Source organism: Littorina saxatilis, linkage group LG10, assembly GCF_037325665.1.
Source record: "Littorina saxatilis isolate snail1 linkage group LG10, US_GU_Lsax_2.0, whole genome shotgun sequence".
In the NCBI taxonomy this organism is placed as follows: domain Eukaryota; kingdom Metazoa; phylum Mollusca; class Gastropoda; order Littorinimorpha; family Littorinidae; genus Littorina; species Littorina saxatilis.
The window spans coordinates 23,599,775-23,623,444 of NC_090254.1; the positions used below are offsets into that span (position 1 = coordinate 23,599,775).

At 40.6% G+C, this 23,670-nt stretch overlaps 1 long non-coding RNA gene across 1 annotated transcript; it reads left to right on the plus strand.

Moving 5' to 3' along the window:
* Positions 1-2,330: 2,330 nt before the first annotated feature.
* Positions 2,331-23,464, plus strand: LOC138978473 (uncharacterized). Its single transcript, XR_011459691.1, has 4 exons — positions 2,331-2,480; positions 21,833-21,945; positions 22,349-22,373; positions 22,965-23,464. It is a non-coding gene; the product is annotated as an uncharacterized lncRNA (long non-coding RNA).
* The last annotated feature ends 206 nt before the right edge of the window (positions 23,465-23,670 follow it).

The window sequence follows — 23,670 nt, forward strand, 5'->3', positions numbered from 1 at the left end:
TTCGCCCAGTTAAGGACAGGCTTAAGTTTCACTGCAAGGACAACCAGACACATGATTCGGTACTGACTCGGAAAGAATGGCCTTGTCTTTCCTCACGACAGAAAGCATATACAATTCTGGGCACTGGAATCGAACAGTAGGTGTTGTCAGCAATTACTGTTCGATCGACGCTGATATACTGAGCAACACTGCGTAATGGTTGCCAAGTATCAGATAGAGAGAGAAGGGATATAGGGCACAGAGAGAGAGAGAGAGAGAGAGAGAGAGAGAGAGAGAGAGAGAGAGAGAGAGAGAGAGAGAGAGAGAGAGAGAGAGAGAGAGAGAGAACGAACGAACAAACGAACGAACGAATGGTTTACGTAGGCCGTAGGCCAATTGCAGAGAAAGAGAGAGAGAGAGAGAGAGAGAGAGAGAGAGAGAGAGAGAGAGAGAGAGAGAGAGGGGGGGGAGGGGAGAAGAAGAAGAAGGGGGAACCGAAGATTGTGAGAAAGAGAGAGAGAGGGAGAGAAAGAAGGGTGTGTGTGCAATTTTTTTTTCTGGAAATACACATACACATGCTCTCTCTCTCTCTCTCTCTCTCTCTCTCTCTTTCACACATACACACACACACCGTACACACACACCACACACTTAGCCTACTGTACTGCACATACATATATACGCACGCGCACACACATTCTCTCTCTCTCTCTCTCTCTCTCTCTCTCTCTATCTATCTATCTCTATCTATCTATCTCTCTCTCTCTCTCTCTCTCTCTTTCACACATACACACACACACCGTACACACACACCACACACTTAGCCTACTGTACTGCACATACAATATACGCACGCGCACACACATTCTCTCTCTCTCTCTCTCTCTCTCTCTCTCTCTCTCTCTCTCTATCTATCTATCTATCTCTTTCTCTCTATGTCCCCCCCCACACACACACACACACACACACACACCCATTTACCTCTCTTACACGAATGATAACAAGAAGACAGAACTGGCTTATCTTTGTAAAATAATCATCATCATCATCATCATCATCATCATCATCATCATCATCATCATCGCCACATATCCCACCCCACCAACCATCCCCACCTCCGCCATTTTCCCGCTCCCTTCCCCAGAACCCATGAAACATCTTATCCACGAACTCATTTACAAAATAAACAAGTCGCGTAAGGCGAAAATACAATATTTAGTCAAGTAGCTCACAGAATGAAACTGAACGCAATGCCATTTTTCAGCAAGACCGTATACTCGTAGCATCGTCAGTCCACCGCTCATGGCAAAGGCAGTGACATTGACAAGAAGAGCGGGGTAGTAGTTGCGCTAAGAAGGATAGCACGCTTTTCTGTACCTCTCTTTGTTTTAACTTTCTGAGCGTGTTTTTAATCCAAACATATCATATCTATATGTTTTTGGAATCAGGAACCGACAAGGAATAAGATGAAAGTGTTTTTAAATTGATTTGGACAATTTAATTTTGATAATAATTTTTATATATTTAATTTTCAGAGCTTGTTTTTAATCCGAATATAACATATTTATATGTTTTTTGAATCAGCAAATGATGGAAAATAAGATAAACGTAAATTTGGATCGTTTTATAAATTTTTATTTTTTTTTTACAATTTTCCGATTTTTAATGACCAAAGTCATTAATTAATTTTTAAGCCACCAAGCTGAAATGCAATACCGAAGTCCGGGCTTCGTCGAAGATTACTTGACCAAAATTTGAACCAATTTGGTTGAAAAATGAGGGCGTGACAGTGCCGCCTCAACTTTCACGAAAAGCCGGATATGACGTCATCAAAGACATTTATCAAAAAAATGAAAAAAACGTTCGGCGATTTCATACCCAGGAACTCTCATGTCAAATTTCATAAAGATCGGTCCAGTAGTTTAGTCTGAATCGCTCTACACACACACACACAGACACACACACACACGCACACACGCACACACGCACATACACCACGACCCTCGTTTCGATTCCCCCTCGATGTTAAAATATTTAGTCAAAACTTGACTAAATATAAAAATGAATTTAAAAAGTTTAACAGTAGGCAGAACACATTATGATCGAGTATTATGGCTGCCTGAATGGCGGGGTAAAAACGGTCACACACGTAAACACCCGCTCGTGTAAAAGCATGAGTGAACGTGGGAGTTTCAGCCCATGAACGCAGAAGAAGAACTTGAGAGTATTGCACCATAATTATGCACGCCCGCTAAACTATTGCACACAAAGCGTTCTGTGTGCCCGGCCTCACCAATCCCCCTAAGCTCATCCACCAGAGGAAGTAATCTTCAACCGCATCACACCTTTTTTCTGCTGGTGGCATCCATCCGCGAGAAGATATAAATGTAGTTCCCGCTGGCTGTGGAGGCAGACCGTGTGGGTGACAGTGACAGGGAAGGCTACATTTTGCACGTGCTGACCTGCTATTATAGCCTAACTTTTCTTTCTCCAAAGATACGGTAAGACTTGTCTTTTGGTGTTTGGCGATCACTTTCACAAAATCATTGTGTGTAGTGGCGGAACTTTCTTTCAGCAAAACAAACGATAAGGCAGTCTTATGTAAATTGCCGTTTAAGATGTTCACTTTCAAGAAATGTATCGTCCAATGTGTTATATCTGTGTTATATGAAGCATTTTCCCCAAAGAAACGATAAGAATGTCTTGGTTATTACCGTTCAGTTTGAATCAATTGTCTAATGTTTTTATTTCTAATGTGAGAAAGGGAGGCTGAGAGAGGAGTCTCTTTTTTTGTATTGGCGGAACGTTTATTCCCCAAAACAAACGATAAGGCAGTGCCGTTTGGTGTGAAGAACAGTCAAATATCTATTGATTTTCCCCTCGTGATTTTCGATATATTGTTGTTTTCTAATATCAATTGTCCAATCATGATTGTTTATTGTATTAGCGGAACTTTATTTGCCAAATTGTGAAACGGTATAGCAGTGTAGGTAATTGCCGTTCAGTGTGAACAACAACTAAGTGTTCATTGTCGGGTTTTTTTGGATGCGAGACAGGGAGGTGATATTTTAATTCGCGAATTTTTTTTTCTCACTAAAGAAATAGCAAGGCAGTCTTGGTATTTACGTTCAGTGTAAAAAGCAATCAACTCTCAATTGTCTGATAGTTTATTTTTTGTAGCTTTTCTTAGTTTTAATTTATTTTTTTCATTATCACCCCTAATCCTCCCCTCAATTATCTATCGTTTTTGCTTTTAATTTGAGGGATGGAGGCTGTATTTGTATAGGTTTTATTCTTCTGAAAAAGAAACGGTGCAGTGGCCTTGGTTTTTTCCCGATCAGCCTGTGAAGAAGAATCAATTGTCCATTGACAAAATGTTTTAACGTAGAGGGGGGAATCGAGACGAGGGTGTGGTGTATGTGTTTGTGTGTGTGTGTGTGTGTGTGTGTGTAGAGCGATTCAGAGAAAACTACTGGACCGATCATCATGAAACTTGACATGAGAGATCCTGAGTATGGTACCTCCAGATATTGTTTTCATTTTTTTGATAAATGTCTTTGATGACGTCATATCCTGCTTTTCGTGAAAGTTGAGGCGGCACTGTCACGCTCTCATTTTTCAACCAAATTGGTTGAAATTTTGGTCAAGTAATCTTCGACGAAGCCCGGACTTTGGTATTGCATTTCAGCTTGAAGGCTTAAAAATTAATGAATGAGTTTGCTCATTAAAGTTGTCATTAAAATCGATTTTTCGCAAACAGATTTAAAATTGATTGCATCGTATTCTTCATCACATTCTGAATCTAAAAATATATACATATGTCATGTTTACTCTTAAAAAATGTGATCACAATTAACAAAAATAGATTAATTAATCTTACGATTAAAATTTAAGAAATCGATCCAAAAATGATTTCATCTTATTCTTTATCATTTCCTGATTCCAAAAACATATAGATATGATAGGTTGGATTCAAAACAAGCTCAGAAAGTTAACAAGAATACAGAAAAGCGCGCTTTCCTGCTTAGCACAATACGCTACCGCGCTAATCTGGCGTGTCAATGTCACTATGTTTTGCACGTGGGAGGTGAGCGATTTCCTTCACGCGGGGATTGACGAAGCTGTATTGTCTTGGTGAAAAAATACAGTGCGTTCAGTTTCATCCCGTGACGGTTCAACAGCTTGACTAAATGTAGTAATTTCGCCTTACGCGACTTGTTTACATTTAGTCAAGTTTTGACTAAATGTTTTAACATAGAGGGGGAATCGAGACGAGGGTCGTGGTGTATGTGTGTGTGTCTGTCTGTGCGTGTGTGTAGAGCGATTCAGACCAAACTACTGGACCGATCTTTATGAAATTTGACATGAGAGTTCCTGGGAATGATATCCCCGGATGTTTTTTTCTTTTTTTCGATAAATACTTTTGATGACGTCATATCCGGCTTTTTGTAAAAGTTGAGGCGGCACTGTCACACCCTCATTTTTCAATCAAATTGATTAAAAAAAATTTAAAGCAATCTTCGACGAAGGCTGGACTTCGGTTTTGCATTTCAGCTTGGTGGCTTAAAAATTAATTAATAACTTTGGTCATTAAAAATCTGAAACTTGTAATAATTTTTTTTTATATAAAACGATCCAAATTTACGTTCATCTTATTCTACATCATTTCCTGATTCCAAAAACATATAAATATGTTATATTTGGACTAAAGACAAGCTCTGAAAATTAAAAATATAAAAATTATGATCAAAATTAAATGTCCGAAATCGATTTAAAAACAATTTCATCTTATTCCTTGTCGGTTCCTGATTCCAAAAACATATAGATATGATATGTTTGGATTAAAAACACGCTCAGAAAGTTAAAACGAAGAGAGGTACAGAAAAGCGTGCTATGCAGCACAGCGAAACCACTACCGCGCTGAACAGGCTCGTCAGTTTCACTCCGTTTTGCACAAGCGGCGGACTACGGTCGTTGTGAAAAAATACAGTGCGTTCAGTTTCATTCTGTGAGTTCCACAGCTTGACTAAATGTAGTGATTTCGCCTTACGCGACTTGTCTTGATTTTGTATGTAAAGTTTTGATTGTTTATTTATTTACTGTTCAATTTTATTTGTTTTCCTTCAATCTTTTCTCCTTTTTCTGCATTTTCCTTACTTCTCAACAGACCCATCAGAGAGAGAATGTGTGTGCGTGAGTGCGTATGTATGTACAGTACACTACAGTAGGCTACGTGTGTGTGTGTGTGTGTGTGTGTGTGTGTGTGTGTGTGTGTGTGTGTTTCGAGAAGAAAATCGCACACACACCCTTCTCTCTCCCTCTCTTTCTCACACTCTGTCAGTTTGGCTCCCCTTTCTTCTTCGTCTTCTTACTCGCTCTCTTTCTCTTTCCACCCCCTTCCCCGCAAAAACGAAAGTCTTGGTATTTACCATTTTTACATTTAGTCAAGTTTTGACTAAATGTGGGGGAATCGAAACGAGGGTCGTGGTGTATGTGTGTGTGTGCGTGCGTGCGTGTGTGTAGAGCGATTCAGACCAAACTACTGGACCGATCTTTATGAAATTTTCCATGAGAGTTCCTGGGATTGATATCCCCGGACAGTTTTTTTTTTATAAATGTCTTTGATGACGTCATATCCGGTTTTTCGTGAAAGTTGAGGCGGCACTGTCACGCTCTCATTTTTCAACCAAATTGGTTGAAATTTTCGTCAAGTAGTCTTCGACAAAGCCCGGACTTCGGTATTGCATTTCAGCTTGGTGGCTTAAAAATTAATTAATGACTTTGGTCATTAAAAATCTGAAAATTGTAAAAAAAATATTGTTTTTATAAAACGATTCAAATTTACGATCATCTTATTTTCCATCATTTTCAGATTCCAAAAACATATAAATATGTTATATTTAGATTAAAGACAAGCTCTGAAAATTAAAAATATAAAAATTATTATCAAAATTAAATTGTCGAAATCAATTTAAAAACACTTTCATCTTATTCCTTGTCGGTTCCTGATTCCAAAAACATATAGATATGATATGTTTGGATTACAAACACGCTCAGGAAGTTAAAACGAAGAGAGGTACAGAAAAGCGTGCTAACCTTCTCAGCGCAACTACTAAACCGCTCTTCTTGTCAATTTCACTGCCTTTGCCATGAGCGGTGGACTGACGATGCTACGAGTATACGGTCTTGCTGAAAAATTGCATTGCGTTCCGTTTCATTCTGTGAGTTCGACAGCTACTTGACTAAATGTTGTATTTTCGCCTTACGCGACTTGTTGTTTTTCGATTGGTCACTCACTACCTCTTGCTTGTTTCCCTTTTATCCATCATGTATTTTCATAGAAATGCCCTTTTTCTGCGGGTCGCGATGTGCATGTAACGGTGTATGTAGATGTATACGTTTAGATTTAAAGGGTTGCAACTACTAGAATCTTTCCGATGACTTCCTGATGATTCCACAGTGTTTCAACATTAAAAAGGGCTTGGCTGCTCTGCAAATCAAGACTAATTAATTTGAAATTAATTGTTTTATAAAAACAAATTAAAGACGCGAGAACACTTTTTTCCGTTTCCTGCAGGCCTGATTTTCTTGGCAGTTTTCAATGAAGCAGATGATGTTTATTTGTTACTTTCCATCCTTACTAATTGCCGTCTTCCCTCGTCTTTATTGCGATTTAAAAACAATTTCATCTTATTCCTTGTCGGTTCCTGATTCCAAAAACATATAGATATGATATGTTTAGATTAAAAACACGCTCAGAAAGTTAAAACGAAGAGAAGCACAGAAAAGCGAAACCACTACCGCGCTAAACAGGCTCGTCAGTTTCACTCCGTTTTGCACAAGCGGCGGACTACGGTCATTGTGAAAAAATGCAGTGCGTTCAGTTTCATTCTGTGAGTTCCAAAGCTTGACTAAATGTAGTAATTTCGCCTTACGCGACTTGTTTCATGCTGATATTGAACTAGCTTGATTTCTTGCAAAGAAGTTTCATTTTGTGTTTGTTAGTCCTTCTCTCTTTAGTTAACCGTCAGGCCCAAATAGAGCGAATTATCTTTGATAGACATTCAGTAAAAATTAAATACAAAAAAATTTACAACTGGTCCATATTAGAAACGGCGCTGATATAGACCCGTGAAGAGATCTTCACGATTCTCTGTAAAAAGTCCCCTTTTCTTTTAAATAACATTAGTATGAAAGTCAGACTAATTCAAATATGCTTTAGATTTATCTGCTTCGGTTTGACGAGAACATTATTTGAAGCACAACAGGAAACTAAAGAAACTTATCAAAAACAGAGAGACAATAAATGAAATTATCAACTTTCACGAAAAGAAGACTATTTATAGGTTATTTTCAGCAAATTTCTTAATGAATTAATGTAACCAGCCTTTAGCTTTTATTTTCTTCTATTTGTTGAAGGAGGTCCATACGTTAGATTTTGCTATAATTTTGTGTTTGCAGTAGAAACTCGGGGTCAACACTGCTTAAATGTAACAAATACTTTCTTAGCTGTCATAAATAGCAGTTTGTGATACAGCTTTGGTTGTGGACAGAAACTAGTCCGTTTTAAGCGTCAAGTTTAGAGTGAAAGCTGCCAAAAGTGTTAAAAAAAGAGAAAAGGCCTAACGGTTTTGTGGTTTGTGTTTCTGCAAATGTTTTGACATGTGCAAATTATCCAGAGACGGTGAATACAGCGAATGAACTTGTTTTGAGCACTCTAGCACCGTTAGTTTGTCAGAACAGCAGGTGGTGGTCCATATTAGAAAATCTTCCCCTACGTATGTACATACGCAATGGTTGTCTGTGTGTAAATTCAAGTTATTTCCCCAACCAGGCAAAAAGAAGGGTAACGCTGTAATTCGAGTAAGAAGATGGAAAAAAGGGGATAAAAAACGAGCTACGTGAGCAATTACTTTATTATTTTCCCCAGTTGACATGTGTGTGCACCTGCCCGGGTTCCTTTTACACTTTAACTACGGACTGATGGCCATTTCAAATTTGTGCGCGTATCTTTTTTTCAGAAATGAAAGGAATTTGACAGTTAATATCCTCGGCGGCCTCTGCGGCCTATTAAGGACTTTTGTTTTTTTTGGTTTTTTTGTGGTAATAGGTTTCGCTGTTTTCGGTGCGTGTTTGGTTCCAATTTATTCGAGGCCGGCAAGTCCTCTCCCACCCCCACCCCCCACCCCCCACCCCCCATTTCCCAAACTCTTTCTCCCACTCCGCCATCCTCATCCCACATCCATAACCACTCCCTTGCCACCAATAACTGCAAGCAATTACATGCTAAGATATGTCCCCCTTTTAATGACCCTGTTTTCTCGGAACTTCTTTTCATAGCCTCTATAAATTCACATCCATTTTTGTGTGTGTAGACTCCCTCGTTTTTAAGACCTGATTGTCACAGATTCTGAGGTCTAGCGCCAAAACGCACCACGGTCCGATTGTCTCTGACACAATCCGCAAAATTAATTCTTTGAAAATTGCTCGCTCTTTACGTAGGGCACACCTAGGATGTTCTCGTTTGGTGAGCGTTCAAATGGAAGGGTGTTTGTACTGTGTGTAAAAGCCTGACAGTATCTGTGATGGTTTACGGGAGGCGTACTGTGCCTTTAATGGAAGCTGTTGCACTGAAGGGGGGTGGGTGGATGGGGATAGGGGGGCTGGGTGTTCTAGTACTGCACGTGATATTCAATAGCAGGAAGAAATATCGGCCTGTCATCTCCGTCGTCTGGGAGTTTTGTTTTACTTGACACAAATTGGGTCCCCGCAAGAGTCGTCAACACCTGCCGCTTCTTTCTCATCTATTGTTTTGTCACTGGGATTTTTTTTTAGTCCTAGCCATTTTGTACTGTAGAAGCGTAGATCGAAGAGGAGGATATATATGTGTGCGGCTAGGTCTGTTTCTGCAGAGGGCAAAGCGAAAGAAGAAGTATAATAATTATGGTCTTCTCCATTGAAATTGCAAACTTCTCGGTCAAGAACGACATGAATGGCGTAGCCAGTACAGAAAGTAGGTAGATCACATTTTTGTTCCTTGTGATGTTTAAAAATAGGGTCACATTTTTTTTTTTTTAAGGTACAGTAAGCCTCCCGTAAACCATCACAGATACTGTCAGGCTTTTACACACAGTACAAACACCCTTTCATTTAAACACTCACCGCTTGAGAACATCCTAGGTGCCCTCCGTAAAGAGCGAGCAATTTTCAAAGAATTTATTTTTGCGTGGTTTATCTTACCCCTGAGCCATCGTGAACCCGTGTGATCAAGTTTCCCTTTTTCACAATGCAGTCGTCAGTTAGTAATTTGAATGCGACTCGCTGTGAGCTTATCTGCAATAGCACGTTATTATGTACCTCTGACTATGCACAAAACTAACGGCCGTGGTTCACAAGAACTCTCGCGATGACTTTTGACTCAGTGTTCAGAGGAACTGGCGATTGGCATGAACCGTCGTCTGCTACGAGAACCACGACCTTGCGTGACCCTGCTTCCGGGCGTTTCTTTTTTCAAACTTTCAAAACTTCGAATTGTACTGATCTTGTCTTGATGAAAAAAGAATTCTTTTATGATTTTAGAATGTTTGTGTAACAAGCTGTCAATTTATTATTTAGATTTTAAAAGTTAGGTCTAGCGCAAAAACGCACCACGGTTCGATTGTCTCTGACACAATCCGCAAAATTAATTCTTTAAAAATTGCTCGCTCTTTGACGGGCGCAGTGGCGTGGTGGTAAGACGTTGGCCTCCCGTAATCGGGAGGTCGTGAGTTCGAATCCCGGTTGCTGCCGCCTGGTGGGTTAAGAGTGGAGATTTTTCCGATCTCCCAGGTCAACTTATGTGCAGACCTGCTATTGTCAAAATTGACTTAACCCCCTTCGCGTGTACACGCAACCACGAGACCAAGTGCGCACGGAAAAGATCCTGTAATCCATGTCGGAGTTCGGTGGGTTATGGAAACACGAAAATACCCAGCATGCCCACTCAACGAAAGCGGAGTGAGCTGACTATGCTCTCAGAGTATAGTGTGGGGAACCCAAATGGGCAAACGAGCTCACACGTAACCAGAAAACTCTGGAACGCGGAAGAAGAAGAAGAAGAAGCTCGCTCTTTACGTAGGGCACCTAGGATGTTCCCGCTCCCATGGGGTCGCCTTCACGCGGCGGGAGCGTTTAAACAGAGCTACCCCACCCCTTTACTTCTCTTCTTTTGTCTTATTTCTGCCTTACCAGTCCTTTCACCTATATTTCCTTCCAAGAAAACTCTCCCTACTATTCCCTGCAGTTTTCCAATTCTTTTCTTGTTGTCTTATTTCTACCTGACTGGATCCATCACCTTAATTTCACTTACCAAAAGTCTTCTTTTCCACATCCTTATTTCTCTGCACCCCGCATGTCGTAAGAGGCGACTAACGGATTCTGTTTCTCCTTTTACCCTTGTTAAGTGGTTCTTGTATAGAATATAGTCAATTTTTGTAAAGATTTTAGTCAAGCAGTATGTAAGAAATGTTTAGTCCTTTGTACTGGAAACTTGCATTCTCCCAGTAAGGTCATATATTGTACTACGTTGCAAGCCCCTGGAGCAATTTTTTGATTAGTGCTTTTGTGAACAAGAAACACTTAACAAGTGGCTCTATCCCATCTCCCCCCTTTCCCTCGTCGCGATATAACCTTCGTGGTTGAAAACGACGTTAAACACCAAATAAAGAAGAAAGGATGTTCCCGTTTGGTGAGCGTTCAAATGGAAAGGTGTTTGTACTGTGTGTAAAAGCCTGACAGTATCTGTGATGGTTTACGGGAGGCGCACTGTGCCTTTAATGGAAACTGTTGCAAGATACCAAATTTTGAAGACGAAGAGAACCGTGGCAGGACGTGTTTTGAAACTGATGCAAACTTGGTTCAAATGAAAAGCAATACTTTTCACTTCAGAATTCGTCTCATTCCGTTAACTTTATGTTCATGTTAAGGGGACATAATTACACGAATAACTTTTGACAGAGAGAATAAACTTGGGGTACTCTTCTTGAATTTTACCTTTTCCTCTTTATAGCTGGTTACAAAGACATTTTAGTGGTTTATCTAACTTTGTTAAGACTGCAAATGAAGTGTGCATCTACTTTCCGCGCGTGCACGTATCTATCTCTAAACTAACGAGGATTGTCAGCTTATTTTCAGACTTCCTTGTCACGGCATAGATGGAGAATACTAATTATATCCCAAGAGTACACATTTTTATGTCATCTAAATCGATCAAGCTGATTAATTTTGGTGTACAGCACATACCGCTATCAGAAAGCGTAAACACCCGATTTTCACACACACAAAACTTGCTATATGTCTTCCATCTTTGGTGGTTGAGGTTCTTTTTATCAGGGTGTCCTAGCTTTGAACACGGAGACCACCCTGTAAACAAAAACAAAAAAAGTAAACAAAATTGATTCAGTCACGAATAGGCAAAGAGGTTGATACATGACAAACCAACAAAACCAACAGCCACTCTACCAAACGCGCAAAGTACAGCTGCCGTATCACTATCCAGCTGGCGAGTCCATATACCACCCGGGAGGCTCATCGACCTTCAACGGCATCCGTTCCATTCAACACCGGGTTATTGGATATTCATTATTTTACTGCAGAGATCATTAGTTCGGGAGGCTTTGTTTTTTTCAATGTGAAAGAGAGAGGTTAGAATATAGACTGGTATGTTAGAAATGCTTGCGACACTGACGGGAATCACTTCATTAAAACCTTGTGATTCTGCCCATAAAAAGTTAATGATGTGGTGCAAATGTCTCCAATATCTCTGTCTCTCTATCTGTGTATCTGTCTGTCTGTCTGCATTTAATTTATGATGTGGCTAATGTCCATAACCTATCCTGGGTGGTGTAGGATGCAAACAAGACACTGAGACAGACTGCATATTTCTTTCTATGCTGCGCAGCGCGACGCGCGTCGTCGTTAAATGCAGAACTGTGAGCATTAATCGCTGTTTCGGATTTTGAACAGCAGTAAATTGCCTAGTAGACGAAAGCTCTTACTGTTGGTTTTAACGAAGAAAATTGCCGTTTCCACATTTCAACAGCGAAATACCGAATGGGAGACGGAGCCCTTAAAGCTTGATATTAATCGGGCGAAGCAGCCTTCGCGAAGTGTACTTCACGAAACTCGCTGGACGAAGCTTTGGCATTGACATTTTGAGACCATGAGAAAGGAAGTAAAATTGAATCGGTCCCGAATTGACCAAGAGGTTGATGCATGAATAAACCAACAACCAGTCATCCAACCGCACAAAGGATAGCTGCCCCAAATTTTAATCGAAGATGTTTTTTGTTGTTGATGGTTTTTTTCGTTATGATAAAAGCTTCCCCTTTCAGAAAATTAGGTGTTTATTTTTTTTCGCGAAGTCAACTTCAGGCTCAATGTGAGACAGCCTTTAGGAAGACCAGTCACAGTCTCTGGCTGCCCATACACAGGATCTAGTATGCCTAAACTTGCACTGGTTTTGTTTCTTGAGGGAATACAGAGGCATCCGCGGAAAATTGACATTGTGGTCGGGGTGAGAATTCGTTCGGCGCATGCATAAGATATAGGTCACTGCTAGGCAATTCACTGTAAGCCCCACAATATGCAATCCCAGTGACACTGCTCCAGTGAGAAAAGCCGGACATTTTAATCTTAGATTTTGTTGTGGGTGTTTTGTTTTCGTAATAAGAAAAGCTTCTTCTTTCAGTATATAATTATGGTGTTTATTTTTCTCTCAACAAAATAGCTTTATTTATACATCCCAGACTCCTTCTCCGACACCCCTCTCCCCCTCCCCCCATTCCCTTCCACCACCACCAACTTGACACCACCACTATTGTCGCTGTCTTTATCACCACTTCCAAAGCACACACTTTTCGTCGCCAGACTCAACTCATCAAGTACACTAATGTTGCCCAGCAATGCAGCATTTTATAAAAGACGCGCTGCAGTTTTCTGCCTTTTTTTCTCCCGGAAGTTTGAATCATTAAGACTAAATTGAGTAATCCTATCTTTAAAATCCTAGCAGCAGTCGACCCCAACCAAAACACACACAAAAACTGCTGAAAAAGGAAAAGAAGAAAAAGAAAAGGAAAAAGAAGGGCAACGAGAGGCACCGAACAGCAACAACAACGATCACCACGAACAAGAACACCACAACAAATAACTCATTTTATTGCACCGGAAAACAGCCGGAAAACAGCCGGTATGACAGCTTTTCCGTGACATTGTTCGGATTTTCCACGGTAATAACCGCATGGCGGCGATTTCGTCTTTCCTGTTTGCGTTTTTTCGTTTTCTTTTTCGCTTCCTTGAGCCTGAAATCCTTTTAGAATTCTTCCAGAAATCATCAGAACTGGTGTGATCCGCCTCCTACCCATACTAACAAGGGCGGTTGGAAGCTTTGGAAGATTTTTTTTTTCTTTTTTTTTGATCGTGCGCTGCCACTCCCACGTACATTCGGAATCATTCCGAGTGGACTTTTGTACGACTTTTCACAGAAATTTCTAAAAACACAACAAACTAAAACTTTTGACCAATGAGGGAGGCTACCAACAATGAAAAAATAATCTTCTCCCATCTTGACAAATAAAAGCGACACAGTACCAATATACCACACTATTACCATAATAGTGTTCCGTCAGTATAAACGTTTGATGACAGCCACATGAGCAGCTTAGCTCTTTGGCCTACAGACCTATCAGCTTTTCTCTGACGAATTCAGAGTACATTTTTTTTCATTCTGTCTTGTTCGAAGTAATAACATCGCCAGAGTATCGCATGTGAAACTGTTTGGGGCATATTTCTACAACTCACTCAGTTCCGCTTAACTCTTTTGGGTCACAGGTTTCTAAAGAATACACCCTGTGTCTGGTGTGTCTGAAAACACCTCCGCGTGGAGGGGTTTTGCAGCCAGCGCAGTGAAGATAAAGAGGACAAATTGTCTCGGCTCGCGCGGCAGCAAGTATGGTGTCTCTAGACTGAGTAGGAAAGTGCGTGCTGAAAAAAATTGGTTCCTGGCGGAAGGTAGAAAATGAGGTGTCAGTCGGTCTCTGCGGCGTGCATGGCAACTAGAACCGTCGTCAAGGCCAACCAATTTACTTGGCCTTGACGTTCAAGTTGCGTGCAGGGGTGAGTGTCTGGTCGACAGTAGTTTGGACCTTGACGAGCGGACACTGAGAAAGACTTACACGACACGCTAGTGTTTGCATACGAAATACAATGTACAACCAATACACTCTAAAATATCTAGTTCAGCATGTTTGTATACGAAATACAATGTACAACCAATATACCCTAAAATATCTAGTTCAGCATGTTTGCATACGAAATACAATGTACAACCAATATACCCTAAAATATCTAGTTCAGCATGTTTGCATACGAAATACAATGTACAACCAATATACCCTAAAATATCTAGTTCAGCATGTTTGCATACGAAATACAATGTACAACCAATATACCCTAAAATATCTAGTTCAGCATGTTTGTATACGAAATACAATGTACAACCAATATACCCTAAAATATCTAGTTCAGCATGTTTGTATACGAAATACAATGTACAACCAATATACCCTAAAATATCTAGTTCAGCATGTTTAAAGACACTTGCAAGACGTCGAAAACTTTGGCTGCCGCAGATAATGATTTGATACTTGCATAGTTTAGGTATGACACAACGTGATATGTATTCACGAAGAATGCTTTATATTGGCGCCGAGACAATATGGCTGTTGACAAAAACAGATTCATCGCACGCTCTGACGATAGCACGAAGGAACGAACGCGCTCACACGAACGCACAGATGAACGCACATACATACACGGATATTTTTAGACACCGAGTTAAGTATTTTTTCGTGTGAGTCCTGCCAGTTAGGTGTCGTTCAGTGAATGGTATTTTCGGGCACAGGTACAGTTTTTTCGGCATAAACTATGGTCTTTTCATCATAAATTCCGTTCGGCATAATAATTATATATCAGCTTTCGGGTGTATAATCCCTTCAACATTTGTGTCTCACTATCGGCATATACCTGTGGAGGCTTTTCATAAAAGACCACCAGCTTCATTACCAGAGCTGGACTCCAAGTTTAGCATTGGCGAACGACAAGAAGAAGAAGACTATCGGCATATATAGTCTTTTTGGCATATCGTCTTTTCGGCATATCGCCCTTTCGGCATATCGTCCTTTCGGCATATCGTCCTTTCGGCATATCGTCCTTTCAACGTGCGTATTTTGCTGTCGCTTGACATATCATTCAGCTAGGACAAAGGGTAATAGGTTCACTGGTCTTCGTCCGGAAATTTAGCAGACTTTACCAGGAACAAACATGGCATGGAAACCATACAAGCAAAAGACAACCATGCAGTCCTTGCTGTGGAAGCAAGAGGTGAGGTTGGGCTAGGGGTGGAGGGGGGAGGGGTGCCTGTGTGCAGGGGGTGGGGTTACTGATGATATGACACTGTGGTCAGTTTTCAGAGAGCGTGTCCGTGATGATGAATTCTGAAGAACATCTGCCCGGTTTCTTTGCGGGGCGGGTATGACGGTTAACTGCTGCCGGGTGTGAGAAATGATTTCCAACTATTAGCTGTTGATAAGGAAAAGATACAGCCTTCTGGTAGGTGGTAGACAAGCCGGGGGAATGGAGGGAGGGGGTAGAAAGTTGTGCAATGCATCACCTTACGCGTACACACGTACAGACACACACGGACACAGACACACACGCACGCATACACACGCACGCACACACACACACACACACACACACACACACACACACACACACACACAAATCTGGTCGCAAAATTTTGCACCAAAAACGCTTTGAACAGTTAATTCCACAACGGCTCCTCTGCATGCTCTGGAGAGTACGTATCAGTTGCAAAATGGGCTGGAGTGATTGCCTCTGCAACTCTGTGGAATCGAAGTTCGTAAAAAAAAAGCGCCGATGCGGATGAATATTTGATGTTCTACAAGAGGTCCCTTGGTACATTCTCTGTGATCCAGTGCTGACTTTCCAAGATTTGTCTTTGCTCTCTTGCATTCTTACCACTGCCGGTGTAATGAAATCTCCGCTTCAGCGATTACCCGGGTATGGCTAAATAGAGTGGAACCCTCTTCTCCGATCCCCAACTTTAAGACCCCCCCCCCCTCCCATTTAAGCCGTACTCCATGTTAAGACCTTTCTTTTTCAGTACCACAATAACCAATAATGATCATTAAAGGTGGTCGTTTACATTTTTGCTTTTTTCCCAATAATTTTATGGTTAGATTTCGCTAAAAAAGTATGTCAGATGATGAATGAACCATGGGGGAAAAAGTTATAGAAATTTTTTTATGTAAAAAAAGATTTTATTTTTGGGTAGCGTGACTCACGCTTCCAATATTTTGTTTTCTGTTTGCTGAGAACATGTGCTTTGCCTAAAAATACTGACCAATCAAATTCATGTCACTATGCTTATAGCCACGCCCAAACAAGTGCAGCAACAGTTTGACACTGGAGCGCTGTCCACGCTTTTTTTTAAACGCACAAAATGCACGGGATTTGAGAGGATATCCTACTATGAGTACTACGCTGGAATACTACAATGAATTTTCAAACGGCCACACTGGCTTCGTCTTTCCTGATCGAAAGGGGGTGTATTGTTGATATTTGTAGATAATAGACTCTGCATTTTAATGGTCAAATGGCGATTTCGGTATAAAATGTAGACAAGGACCTTTAATACATCATTGTAAAAACAAATAAACAACAAATGAGAAATTAGGTTTAAAAGATGTCCCCTGACCAACGAATACCTTGCAGTTTCCACATGCTTACCTCTGAAGCAAAACAAAGTTTCTTGAGTTTGCAGAGAGCATTATGCTGGTTCAGAGACTTTTCATTTCGTATTAACTCCCCAGATACCAGACAAACCACAGCTGTCAGCTGTGATTATATTTGAGTTAAATGTTGTAAGCTTTCTATTATCTTTTTTAATGATGTTATCCCTTATCATTAAATGTGATTTTCATAAAAAGCTCATAATCTTCAATGCACGCATTTGGTAAATTTGATTAAATATCGGGCTCACTTTGTTTTTCGCGCATGTATTCGTGCGCAACCCGGTGGAATACCAACAAATGTCTAAAACCGGAAGTACATTAAAAACGCCAGTAAAAACAGAAAGTCGGTGAATAAATCGACCGATTGTAGTTGCAAAAAACCAACTTGGAACAAAAATAATACCGGTTCTATGGTCCTAGGCTTGTGTGTAGAATGCGTAATAAAATGTATCCGATCTGCGTCTTCTCATAGACGGTCCATATCGCGCTGTCCCTGAGAACTCAGAACGGATCGGTTGTATCCTCCTTACAACTTCCGCAGCCTCTCAGAAATCGATCTCATACATTTCGTCAAAGCAATTCCCTCTAAATCCCTTCTAACCGATTTGGCAAATGTAACAGCGAACAAAAGAGCAATTTGCATGTTCACGCACGTTTTCAATCAGGTGGCCGCTGTCCACCAATCACAATCGCACTTCATTACGATTGGCGCGTGCATGCGTGTGCGAGCGTGCCACGCGTATGTCAATATTGGGTGTGTGGTTTTTTTTACATTCTAGCAAGCTGGTCATCATCCTCTTTTGCACGAAAATGTGCGATACCCTATATCTTAATCCTAAATCGTGTTTTGTTCACTGTGTCTCTAAAACATGGAGGAAGGAAATGTTTTTTTGTTTTTTTTCCGAACTTTCAATCAATCAATAAACAAGTGATAACAAACATGGTACCTGTGTGTTTTCTCTTTGTACACATACTTTCTCATTTACATGAGGTGCAGAAAAACTCATTATGTTAAATTTTACATTATACAAAAGGACTAAAATTAATCATACGTGAAACTATAGTGTTGTGTCTGCTGGTGTCAACATGTGTAGCATCAAAATGATCATATGTCATCAAATATGGGTCTATTCAAAAACAATATTCGCATCATAACATATGCCTGTTTTTACCTTAAATCAAGGAAAATAAACAATAATTTGTTTCTAATTAATAAAACTTCAGACTGATGTTGAAATCTCAAAACAACATTTGTTGGAAGATGAAGGGGAAAAGGACAGAATAGATATTTCGGAACTTGACGACCCCATTATGGAGCAGGGGGTGAGGCATGCAGTCAGACATTTGAAATTTTATGGTAAATCCCCGGGACTGGACGAAGTATTCTTTCTTTATTTGGTGTTTAACGTCGTTTTCAACCACGAAGGTTATATCGCGACGGGGAAAGGGGGGAGATGGGATAGAGCCACTTGTCAATTGTTTCTTGTTCACAAAAGCACTAATCAAAAATTTGCTCCAGGGGCTTGCAACGTAGTAGATCTACAATATATTACCTTACTGGGAGAATGCAAGTTTCCAGTACAAAGGACTTAACATTTCTTACATACTGCTTGACTAAAATCTTTACAAAAATTGACTATATTCTATACAAGAAACACTTAACAAGGGTAAAAGGAGAAACAGAATCCGTTAGTCGCCTCTTACGACATGCTGGGGAGCATTGGGTAAATTCTTCCCCCTAACCCGCGGGGGGATGGACGAAGTATGCGGAGACCTTCTCAAGTACGCAGAAGATTTAGTTGTGCCGTTTTTTCAGAGTATCAGAGTTGTTTAACAGATTATACGACGAAGGTGTCTTTCCAGCGGATTGGTGTAAATCCATAATCATCCCCCTACATAAAAACCCAAATAATTACATAGGTATTGTCTTGCTCAGCGTTGTGAGTGAAAGTCTGTACAGCTGTCTTGAATAAGAGATTGTATGCATGGGCTGTAAAAGAGAACAAAATTAGTAAGGAACAAGCAGGGTTTCGCAAAGGTTATTCAACGGTGGAGCATAATTTCTTTGGTGAGCAAGACGTTGAATAGTAAACGGGGAGATAAAATGTATTAGGCCTTTATTGACTATAAGCGTGCATACGACTCCGTGGACAGAAACAAAGTCTGGAAGTAATTAGAGAAGCTGAAAGTATCAACAAAAAAGGTAAAAATGGTTAAAGCCGTATACGGCAGTTCAGTAATGCGTGAGATTGGGTGCAAAAATGTCCGTGCCTGTACTTTGAAGCAAGGATGTTTATTGAGTCCTCTGATTTTTCCTTGCTAATTACAGAAGTGGCTGATTATGTGCGATAGAAAGAAAAGCATGGTATACAGTTGTTATCTGGAATGGAAGACTTTTTTTATGTTGTTTGCTGATGATATTGTTTTGATCGCATCGACACCCGTTGGGCTGCTAAACCAGTTGAGAAATTCAGAACATGCCTCTAGAAAGTTAGGTCTTGATGGTAATTTGAATAAAACGAAAGTAATGGTTTTTAGAAAGGGTGGTCACTTAGCTGCAGGAGAGAAGTGGTTTTATGATAAGAAAGATATTGAAGTTGTGAATAGTTATAAGTATTTGGGCTATATATTTACTACAAGGTTGTCTTTTGACTCAACGTGTGCCGAATACGCCAGTAAAGCGAAAGGAAAAATAGTAGAATTGATGAAGACCATGTGGGCGTTAGGAAGCATGGACACTGTTCTGTTTTTTCAATTATTTGACGCACAGGTAAAACCGATGCTCCTGTACGGCTCACAGATATGGGGTATAAGAAGATTAGCCATTATTGAGTCCGCCCGTATATTTGTATGTAAGAGGCTTTTAAATGTCAGCGGCAAAACACCCAACCATCAGCTGTACGGGGACACAGGATAATATCCATTATATGTTGATAGTACACTCTCTGTTTTTAAATATTGGTTTAAAATTTTTTAAAAATGCCAGAGTCAAGACTTCCCAGACAAGTTCTCAAAATGATGCAGTCAAACCTGAATGAATAAATCCCTGCGCCTTGAATATGTGCGCGATATAAATTGCTGAAATTTTTTTTTTTAAATAAAAATAAAAATCCCTGCGCTTAGAACTGTACCCAAGGAATACGCGCGATATAAGCCTCATATTGATTGAATGCACATGAAAATTGGTTGTATTATTTTAAAGAATGTCTTGAACAATATTATTTCGAAAATGTGTGGGAGAACGGAGTGGAAAATGAATCAGCCTTTTTTTTCTCTCCAGTTTTAAGCAGAAATTGATTGACCGCTTCAAAGAAGAATGGCTGATCAAAATTCAGTCAAGTGACAGATAAGAGGTTTTATTCACAGGGATTGGAAAGTAAAAGCTGCCCTTTCTGTCCGAACAATATCGAGGACAAAAATCATTGTTTTGTTTGAATGTCAGTCACGCATATGACGAGATCAGACAGAAAACATTTTGACCGCGAGACATGATGTTGAGAGCCTCTTTAGGAGCCCTACTGTAGTACAAATAAGAAACGTTGCAATGCACATTTTGTATGCACTTAGGAAGCGTGAAGAACGCTTGGACGGATTTTGAGCATGCTGTACACATGTTACATGTTTTTGAGAACCAGTTCTGTGTGGGGGGGAGGGGGTGTTAGTGTGGGTGCTAGTAGGCGGGAGTAACCTTTTGCCAAGTTTTCGATGCTGCTGCCTAAAGCACTTGGAATCGAAGGTATGCAAAACAATTGTGGTCTGTTTGTGTGTGTAATTTGTCCACCATGTTTGGGAATGGGTCATTGGCCTACACACAAAAATCAGTGTCAGTCTCTCTCTCTCTCTCTCGCTCTCTCTCTCTCTCTCTCTCTCTCTCTCTCTCTCTCTCTCTCTCTCTCTCTCCTCTGTCAAACGATATTTCTTAAACAAATTAAAAAAACATCGAATAAAAAGTGTTCTAATTCTAAGTTACAATTGACGTGTTACTGTACCGGCCGGGGACATGACGAATGGGTAAAAAGTGTATGTAACAATTGGCGTAGGACTGAGTGGGTGCAAGCTGTCAACATAGCCGGGTCAATCGTACAGATTAATTTTCTTTGACAGGAGGAAGTGCCACCGTCACATCTAAACCCTGCTTATAATCAAGCCTCTGCTAACGAAGTTAAGAAATCTGGACATGATTTGCCCGGCCGCGCGTGTCTGTGCATGCCATGAATTCTGTGCATCGTTTTCCGCAGAGAGAAAGCTGTCAAAATGTTATTAGGTTCAGACACATTTCGCCCACCATACACAGGGAAGTGGGAAGTTTCCTCTGTTGTCTTTGGCAATGACAGAACGATAACTAATGAATCTGGTGGTATTTGCGGAAAGGGCTAAAAAGCTTGTATTTTTTGCTTTGAACAGTACATATATACGTGCTAAATAAGATACATTAGGTTGAGACATAACTCGCTCACTGCCAATTGGGAAGTGGGACCTTTCTTCTATTGCCTCCGACAATGACAGATCGATAGCTTTTAAACTGACAATGAATGTGATGGAATTAGAACGGGAAAGGTAGAGAAGAGCCTGTATTTTCGTACATACTTGGGATACTCCTTATCTTGGCCCCTATATCCATCTGGATGAGGGTAGACGAGCTGTGAATATAATAATTATTGTGCGTTTTGTGAGCTTTGGTTAGCAACACTTCGGATTTACAAGAATAATACAACGTTGGTTTTGTACACAACTGTGAGAGAGTTTTATGTTCAAGAAGTCTGCTAGGCTTCAATGAAATATTATCTGCGACTTTCGCTTTCGCTCGGTACGTAGTGACATGCTAAACTTGATATTGTCCGACCGAAGCTGACAGGATTTTGACAACTCAAAATTTTATCGAGCAACATGGTTCAACGTGTAGCGGATTTTTTTTTTTTTTTTTTTTTTTGGGGGGGGGGGGGGGGGGGTATCCGCTGTCCTTTCATGCACATGACTGCTTTCACGCGTGTCTGTTACAGGAGCTGCGCTTACTGATCTGAACGAGATACAGTCATGTCCAGCTACGCAGTGACGATACTAGCGGCAATCCTTTGCGTCATCCTAATGACGTCACAGTGTCATTCAAGATCAGGTAAAAAGCTTGCTGCGTGTAACGAAGCGCGCGCGCGCGCGTGTGTGTGTGTGTGTGTGCGTGCGTGCGTGTATATATGTGTGTGTGTATGTGTGTGTGGTCGTGTGTGTGTGTGTGGATGTGTATTTGTGTGTGGATGTGTGTTTGTGTGACTGTGACTGTGTGTGTGGATGTGTGTTTGTATGTGGATGTGTGTGTGTGTATGTATGTGTGTGTGTGGATGTGTGTGTGTGTGTGTGTGTGTGTGCGTGTGTGTGTGTTAGTTAAGTCTGAAAAGCCTGGCAATAAGACAACATTCTGAACACAACTATTATTGTCAATTGTCAAAACATATCCGAATAGTAGTGGCCAAAACAAAATGGACGCACTTATAATTTCACTTGCTTTGTTTCCTTATTTGCAGTTCTCGAAGATGAGTTGGAAGACAGGTCAGTATCAAACATACATAGGCCTACAGGTCACACATCAAAATTTGCGGCACCACACACACACACACACACACACACACACACACACACACACACACACACACACACACACACACACAGACAAAGTTGATTAATACATAGAATCAAATACGTGAGCCAAAAATCAGTAAAAGATATAGCTGAACTTTTGCTTACAAACGGCAGTGAGTCTAGAGTTTTGAACTTGCTTGAGGAACAAATAGCTGTGTGTATTACGAACAGGCTTGGGCGTTAAGCCGAATGAAGAGGGAGGGGGTAGAGACGGAGACAGCTATAGAGCTGCTTGATTGTACATGTCAGCAAGCTGCTTGTTACTACACAAAGAACAGTCTTCCAAAGCAGCAGCAACAAAAATAAAACAAAAACAACAACGACGACGACGACAAGAAGAAGAACAACAACACCAACAATTAAGTAATGAATACAAATAATTCAAAAAATTAAAGTGAAATCAAATCACATAAAAAATAAACGTAAAAGAATCTCAAATAAACTGGCCAGGGTCGCATATCTTCACCAATGACGTCACCACGAATGACATCACTGTTGCAGAGCCAAACGCCAGCTGAGGTATTGGCACGTGGTCCCAATGGCGCCAGCAAGACCCTGCTTCAACCGCGGGTGCTACGATGACACGGACTGTTGCGCGGACTACGCGTGTACGGGACTTCGCGTCAAAAGCAGCGGCCGTGTCGAAAGCTACTGCATGACGAGTTATTGACCTCCCATGACGTCATCTCAGTTATCGTCACGTTGTCGTCATTTTGTGTTTAATCTCTTCCGCTGAAAGCGTCATCGTCTGTTTAATCACACTTTTGTTAAAAACGTCATGTTGTATTACACGTAGGGACTATAATTGCAAGACCAGGTAAAGCACCCTCGCTGCTTTATTTTACATTTCGGTTAACACTCAATCGTTTAAATCTGTGCTTCTCTTTGTTATGCAGTCGCTTGCTTCATTAATCTCTTCTCGTTCTCTAGTTTTATTTTAAACTATGCAAAGCGTTTCGATTCATTTCATCACGTTAGCGAATAAAAAATAATGAGTTTTACTGAGTTGATATAGCCTATTTCACTGTGTGCGAATGTGTGTGTGTGCGTGTGCGTCCGTGTGTGTGTGTGTGTAGTGCGTGCGTGTTTGTCACATTTGCACGGATTGATGCACAATTCTGCCTGCGTATGCACGCACCTGAAAGGATTACTTTTGTTTTAATCAAAAAGTTACACATCTGGAAATAACTTCTGCAGACAAATTCCA